General features: G+C 56.8%; 1 long non-coding RNA gene across 2 annotated transcripts; it reads right to left on the bottom strand.

Annotated features, from left to right (window-relative positions):
- MARVELD1 lies at positions 726 to 5978 on the bottom strand. 2 transcript variants are annotated; one of them, XR_002338495.1, is made up of 3 exons: positions 3711 to 5978; positions 1721 to 1925; positions 726 to 1306 (listed from the first exon to the last, which is right to left on the bottom strand). It is a non-coding gene; the product is annotated as an MARVEL domain containing 1 (long non-coding RNA). The 2 variants fall into 2 exon arrangements; XR_002338496.1 differs by lacking the exon at positions 1721 to 1925 and having other exon boundaries at positions 939 to 1306.

Below are 6933 nucleotides of genomic sequence, written 5' to 3'. Positions count from 1 at the left end.
CCTGAGCTCCAGGAGACCCCACTCTGGCCCGGCCCTGCTCTGTGACAGGCAAGTTGCCACTCCACCCTGGGGTTCACTTTTCCCTCCTGTAAAACGATGGGGTTGGACCAGAAAAGACCTTCTAGCTCCAAGACCTCAGTCATTCTGTGCCTGCCCATCAGGCTGTGGAGCTTCTCAAACAGAGGGCCCATTGAGAGCGAGTTAGGAGCTTCTGGAATTCCCTCCAGCCTCAGTCAGGCACAGACACAGGGAGTTTTCTTCCCACTGGTTCCTGTGTCCTGCCCTCGATGTGCTGGAAATCTGTGACCTCACTTTTCTTTCCATCCCAGAAGACGAGGAGGCAGAGAGGAAGCAGACAAGTACGGCAAAACAAGAAGATGGAGGGAGTTCCCGTTGGGGCTCAGTGATAACAACCCAACTGGTATCCATGAGAATGTGGGTTCAATCCCTGGCCTTGAACAGTGGGTTAAGGATCCAGCGTTGCCATGAACTGTGGTGTAGGTTGCGGATGAGGCTTGGATCCTGCGTTGCTGTGGCTGTGGCTGTGGCCGGCACCTGCAGCTCCAATTCGACCCCTAACCTGGGAACCTTTGCCGCCCTAAAAAGCAAAAAAAGAAAAACAAAAAGAAAGAAAGAAAGAAAATGAGAAGATGGACTGCAGGTTGGGAGACCTGGCACAGAGGGTTACTACGGGGGGGGCAGGAGAGAAGACACAGAGAGCAGGATCAGAAAAACCAAACTTTATTCAGAAAGGCACATTAGTAATCACCACTAGACGACGGAACAAGGCACATTGGTCCCCTCTCCCCACCCCCCACCCCACCCCACATTCACCCTCTCTCTGGGCCATCATAGAACACTGCAGAAATCCTCTCCTGGGCCCATGCTTGGTCCCAGGCGTTTGGGCTGGAGGCAGCCCACAGCAGTCTCGCTTGGATTGGGTCCTAGAGTCCACAGAGGGAGGCCAAGGAGGCTGCCTCCCACATCCAAAAGTTCTGGGCCAGCTCAGGTGGCCATTCTCATGGCACAGGGCCCCGAGGGGAGGAGAGGGTGGGTGTGGGGGCCGTCTTCATGTCCTTCTCACACGTGGAGAAGCAGCTGGAGGCCAAGCAGGAAGGCACATCTGGATGAGCCAGTGGGCTCAGGAATGTTTCAGGCACGTGCGGATGGATAAGGTATCATGAAGGCCGAGGAGACGTCTGCTCCTGAGTGAGGTCTCGACTGCAGACAGAGCACCATGGGCTGGGGTGAGGAAGAGGTCCTCAAGGAGCCGGATCCGAGCTGAGGACGCAGCTTAAGTGGTGACCTAAAAAAAAGAGAAAAGCGGAGTTCCCGTGTGGCTCAGCGCTCAACGAACCCGACAGGCACCCATGAGGATGCAGGTTCAATCCCTGGCCCCGCTCAGTGGGTTGAGGATCTGGCGTTGCTGTGAGCTGTGGTGTAGGTCACAGACGTGGCTCAGATCCCGCGTTGCTGTGGCTCTGCTGTAGGCCGGCAGCTGTAGCTCCAATTTGATCCCCAGCCTGGGAACCTCCGTATTCTGCAGGTGCAGCCCTAAAAAGGCAAAGAAGAGAGAGAAAGAAAAGGAACACATGCTGGAGTTCAAAAGCCATGCTTTAGGGCACAGGGGCGCATGGCCCAGTCCCAGTTTTCCAGAAGCTTGTGCCCAAGTCACAGCACAAGCAGAACGGGGATTTCTCCACGCCAAGGCGTAACGAACCTTCACCATCCTGGCTCTTCCATTGGATGCTGTAGAAAGGGAGCTGCTGGGCAAAGGCTGTTCCCTCTCCCCTCCTCCCTCTATGGCCAATGAAGCCCTCTGCTGACCCAGGTCAGAATGGTGTTGCCGGCCCAGGGAAGCGGGCCCTGGGAGAGGTCGGCATGCCGGGCTCTGGGAGTCTCCATGGCCTTAGCCACGTGGAAATCTGCAACAGAAGAATGAAAGTCACTGGGCTCCCAAGACATCCCTGAGTATCCCAGAAAAGCCCACCCCCAGGCCCTGGCTGGCGCCAGTGATGGGACCTGAGGAAACAGGTACCCTGCCTGCAGCACGGCAGCAGGACCCCAGCCTAACTGAGATGCTGAAGGGCTCAGTGTTCTGGGATTTCGCAGAGGACAGAAAACGTCAGCAACAACAACACAAATAACCACCATTTTCATGGCCACAGAGTTTCTTTCTTTCTTTTTCTTTTTTGTCTTTCCAGTGCCGCACCCACAGAATATGGAGGTTCCCAGGCTAGGGGTCCAATCGGAGCTGTAGCCACTGGCCTACACCACAGCCACAGCAATGTCAGATCCGAGCCGCATCTGCAACCTACACCACAGTTCACGGCAATGCCAGATCCTTAACCCACTGAGCAAGGCCAGGGATTGAACCTGCAACCTCATGGTTCCTAATTGGATTGTTTTCGCTGCGCCATGGCGGGAACTCCAGGCACAGAGTTTCAGTTCTGCGAGATGAGAAAGTTTCGGAAAGGGATGCTGCCGATGGTTGCACAACAATGTGAATGTATTTAATGCCATTCAACTGTACACTTAAAAGATAGTTTCCATGGTCAATTTTATGTAATGAATATTTTTACCACGATTACATTTTTTTCTAAAAATAATGATGTCGGAGTTCCCTTCGTGGCTCAGCAGCTAACGAATCTGACTGGCATCCATGAGGTTGCAGGTTTGATCCCTGGCCTTGCTCAGTGGGTTAAGGATCCGGCGTCGCCGTGAGCTGTGGTATAGGTTGCAGACACAGCCTGGATCCCGAGTTGCTGTGGCTCTGGCATAGGTCGGTGCCTACAGCTTGGATTAGACCCCTAGCCTGGGAACCTCCATATGCTGCAGGAGCAGCCCTAGAAAAGGCAAAAAGACCAAAAAAATAAAAATAAAAATAAATAAAAACACATGCTGGCCTCCTCTAGTCTAGTTTCGAATCCAGAGAGTGCTGAGCTTTTTCAAACAGCAGACCTTGATGGATTTAGCAAAAACGTTGAATTGTCTCTTTGGACATTGTGGTTATTACTGTCCCCCCCCACCCCCAACTTGCTCTCTGAATATAATCGCTTTAACTGTTAGAAAAGGAGGGGCCTCTGTTTTTGTTTTGTTTTGTTTTTTGTTTTTCTTTTTAGGGCCGAATGGAGTCATAGGGAGGTTGCCAAGCTAGGGGTCACATCAGAGCTACAGCTGCCGGTCACAGCCACAGCCACAGCCACACGGGATCTGAGCCGCGTCTTCAACCTACGCCAGAGCTCATGGCAACCTCAGATCATTAAACCACTGAGCGAGGCCAGGGATCGAACTTGCATCCCCATGGATACTAGTTGGGTTCATTTGCACTGAGCCACGACAGGAAGTCCCCCCAATTTTTTTTTTTTTTTTTTTTTTTTTTTGCTTTTGCTTTTTAGAGCCGAACCCGTGGCATGTGGAGGTTCCCAGGCTAGGGGTGAAATCGGAGCTACAGCTGCCAGCCTAAGCCACAGCCACAGCCACAGCAACACGGGATCCGAGCCGCGTCTGCAACCTACGCCACAGCTCATGGCAACACCAGATCCTTAACCTGCTGAGCGAGGCCGGGGATCGAACCCCCAACCTCATGGTTCCACGTTAGATTCGTTTCCCTGTGCCATGATGGGAACTCCTGGTTTTTTTGGTTGTTGTTTTTTGTTTGTTTAAGTCAAAGGGCAATGATCCCTCTAGAAAGCCAAGGTGCATCTTACCTTATCAGGCTGGGCCAGCTGTTCACTCCAGATCCAGAGTTTTCTTCTCTCTTTGATGTGACTCACTCCTGCCAGCTGCTCATGGTCAATGCTAGCATCTCTTACAGGTGATGTTCCTTTTGACTGGAACACCATCTGGAGAACTTGGCTTCATTTCCCAGATAATGTAAAGAAAGGTTCAAATCCACAGTTCCCAGGCTCTCACTGGTCTGGAGAGCAGCTATCTTCTCTTTCACAGAGGGGTTGTGGGGCTCCCTCTGCTAAGGGAACTCCCTGGGGAAAAGGAGTGCCCCCCATCTTCAAACAGACCGCAGCCAAAGGGTTGGGCCCCTTGGTGTCAAAGGAGAGCCCAGACAAAACAGAGCTGCTTGGAACCTTAAAGTGGGAAAAACTGGTCCTGGTCCAGATCCAGAGGTGAGTAACACTGGAAACTAAATTACTTGGGCTTCTTTTAGAGCAGGACTTCACAGAGCCTTTGCTATGCTAATGAGCATTGTGACTCTCCCAGAGGAGGAGAAAGCACCTTGACAAACCCTTTTGGCCTTGAAAATCTCTATTAGAGGGTAGCTCCCAAACCCGGATTCCTGGCAACAGCCACTGCTTTAAAGTAAACAGTGCTAGACTAGGAGTCCAAAGACGGGCTTCTAATCTTTTTTTTCTGGCAGCTCCCAAGAGCAATCTCTGAGTCTCCATCTATAAAAAGAAGGGGTGGGGCTCGCCTAACATTCATAGACGGTGGTGTGAGATCCCTAAAGGAAAAAGATATTGGCAAGTGGGGATGGAGCGGAAGCCTGTGAGAGGAAGGCCGGGAAGATGAGGCCAGAAATGCCAGTGGGCATTAGGACCTGGCCTCCGTGAACCCCGAGGACAAAGGCAGAACAGGCAAAGGAGAAAGAAGCCTCCAAAGGTGCAAGAATACATCCCTCGAGGCCCTTCCTATCCATCCTCACCTTTGCAGACGGGCCTCACCCCAAGACCTCAAAGCACAGAGGGATGGGCCTGGAAGGACTGCGCAGGATGCCCGCACGAGCCCAAGCTAAAACCACACCCGTCGCTCATCCCGGGACCAGTGGAGGCTCGTCCCCCGCTCCGCCTGCGGCGGCATGCCTGACTTTTTCAGCACGCGAGGTTGGAAGAGAGGCCAAAGCAAGGGGGTGCTCTTCTGAACGCGGGGCGGGAGGGAGGGGACCGTGGCGCCGCCAGTAGACTGGTTCCAATTTGGGAGCCACCCCCGGATCTACGCGGCTTCTGTCCACGTCTAGCTCTCGGCCGGGAAAGGGAAAAGGAACCGCGAGTCTTCGCCTCGGGGCGGCCCATCTGAGTGTGTGCGTCAGCCCCTCGGATGCAGCCCTGCCCCCGTCCCGGGAGACAACAAATCCCGCGTAGCTGACACGGATTCTGGGCGGCGGCGCTGCCGTCGGGCGGGATCTGCGATCAGGGCGCTGGGACGCGGGCGGCGGCGGGAATGAGGGGCGAGGGGAGGGTGCCGGGGCGCACGGGCGCGGGGCGGCGGCGGCGGGAAGGACGGGTCCACCGCCCCGCGGCGCGGCGGCCTCAAGCCACCTCCTGCTCGCCTTGGTAGTGGCGGCAGCAGCCATAGAGCGCCGAGAGCAGGTAGAGGCCGAGGCAGAGGCCGCCGCAGACCGCGGCCGCCAGGAAGGCGTGGTAGGCGCAGGACATCTGGTAATCCTTGAGGTTGCAGTAACTGTGGCTCTGCGTCTGGCTGATCATGATGCCCGTCGCGGCTCCGTAGAGCGCGGCCGCCAGCAGGTCGTGCGCCACGTTGACCACCAGCCAGCGCGAGCCGAGCACAGGCACCAGCTCGTGCTTGCCCAGCAGCGTGAGGAAGTAGAGGCCCAGGGTCAGCAGCCAGAAGAGCACCGACACGAAGAGCGCGAAATGCACCGGGCCCTGGTACCTGCTCGTGGCGATGGTGATCCAGAAGGCGGCGCCGGCCAGCAGCTGCAGCAGCCGCAGTACGCCCAGCGGGCCGCGCAGGAAGGCCCGCTGCAGGCTCACCGCGCCGCGGGCCGTGCGCGCCTGGGGCGGCGGCTGGCGCGGGGGCGGTGGAAGCATGGCCCCCGGGCGCGGTGGCGGCGGCGGCGGCGCCCCGAGCAGCGGAATGGCGACGTCTGGCTCGCGGGGGCAGCCCGGCCGACGTGCCCCTGCGCCCGCCCGGCCTCCTCGCTCCCCTCCGAGTCCTCCTCTCTTCCTCTGCCCTTCTCCCCACCCTTCCTCCCCGCAGCTCTCCTCTCTCTCTCTCTCTCAACTCCTCCTGCCCGCCCTCTCCCTTCCCCTCCTCCGTCTCCACCCCCACTCGCTCCTCCCGGCTTCCTGCCTTCTCTCTTTGGGCCTCGTCCCCACCCTGGTGCCCCCCTTTCCCGTTGGCGCCAAACTCCCATCTCGGATTCCTTCCTCCGCGGGGCAGGGCGGAGGGCACCCGCAGCCCCAGACGGCCGAGGGCCTTCCGCTCGGTCCGACTGGGCCAAGGTCGCCACATCTGCCCACGCTGCCGGCTCTGCCTCCCTGGCTCCGGTCCAGCCTCAGGGCGGAGAGCAGTCTTCTGGAGCTAGGAGAGGCCCCCCAGCCTTAAGCCCTTTTTTTCCCCACTGTCTCCTGCCCTGGGGCTCACTGGTGCCTCCTGGCCCTGCCGGGGCGCTGGAGGAAAGCAGTGCTTGCCTGAGCCCACATCTCTTCTCACCTGAACACTCGGAATATCCTCTCCTGCTAGTGCCCGCCTCAAACTTCTGTCCGAAGCGGGGCTCAGACTTTGACTCAGCCATGCCAGCTCCTCTGTCAGAGAAAAGGGCCATCTCCCTTTTGAGGCCCCACTGCCCCTCCCTCACCACAAAGGAAAGTCCTGTCCATCAATCCAACCTCTTTTCTGAACTTCCTAGCCATGGAGTATATTAAAACTAGGCTTCCCCGGAGTTCCTGTTGTGGCTCAATGGTAATGAATCTGACTAGTATCCATGAGGATGTGGGTTCCATCCCTGGCCTCGCTCCGTGGGTTAAGGATCTGGCTTTGCAGTGAGCTGTGTTGTAGGTCGCAGATGGGGTTCAGATTCCAGCTGCTGTGGATGTAGGCCAGCAGCTGCAGCTCCAATTGCACCCCTAGCCTAGAAAATTCCATATGCCACAGGTGCAGCCTGAAGGAAAACAAAAGGCTTCCCAGCATGACCAAGACATAAGCCCAGGTCTAAGAGACAGCAAAGCCCATGAA

Source organism: Sus scrofa, chromosome 14 (genome assembly GCF_000003025.6).
Source record: "Sus scrofa isolate TJ Tabasco breed Duroc chromosome 14, Sscrofa11.1, whole genome shotgun sequence".
In the NCBI taxonomy this organism is placed as follows: domain Eukaryota; kingdom Metazoa; phylum Chordata; class Mammalia; order Artiodactyla; family Suidae; genus Sus; species Sus scrofa.
The sequence above is the reverse complement of the archived record's forward strand: the minus strand, read 5'-3'. Positions and strand labels throughout refer to the sequence as shown.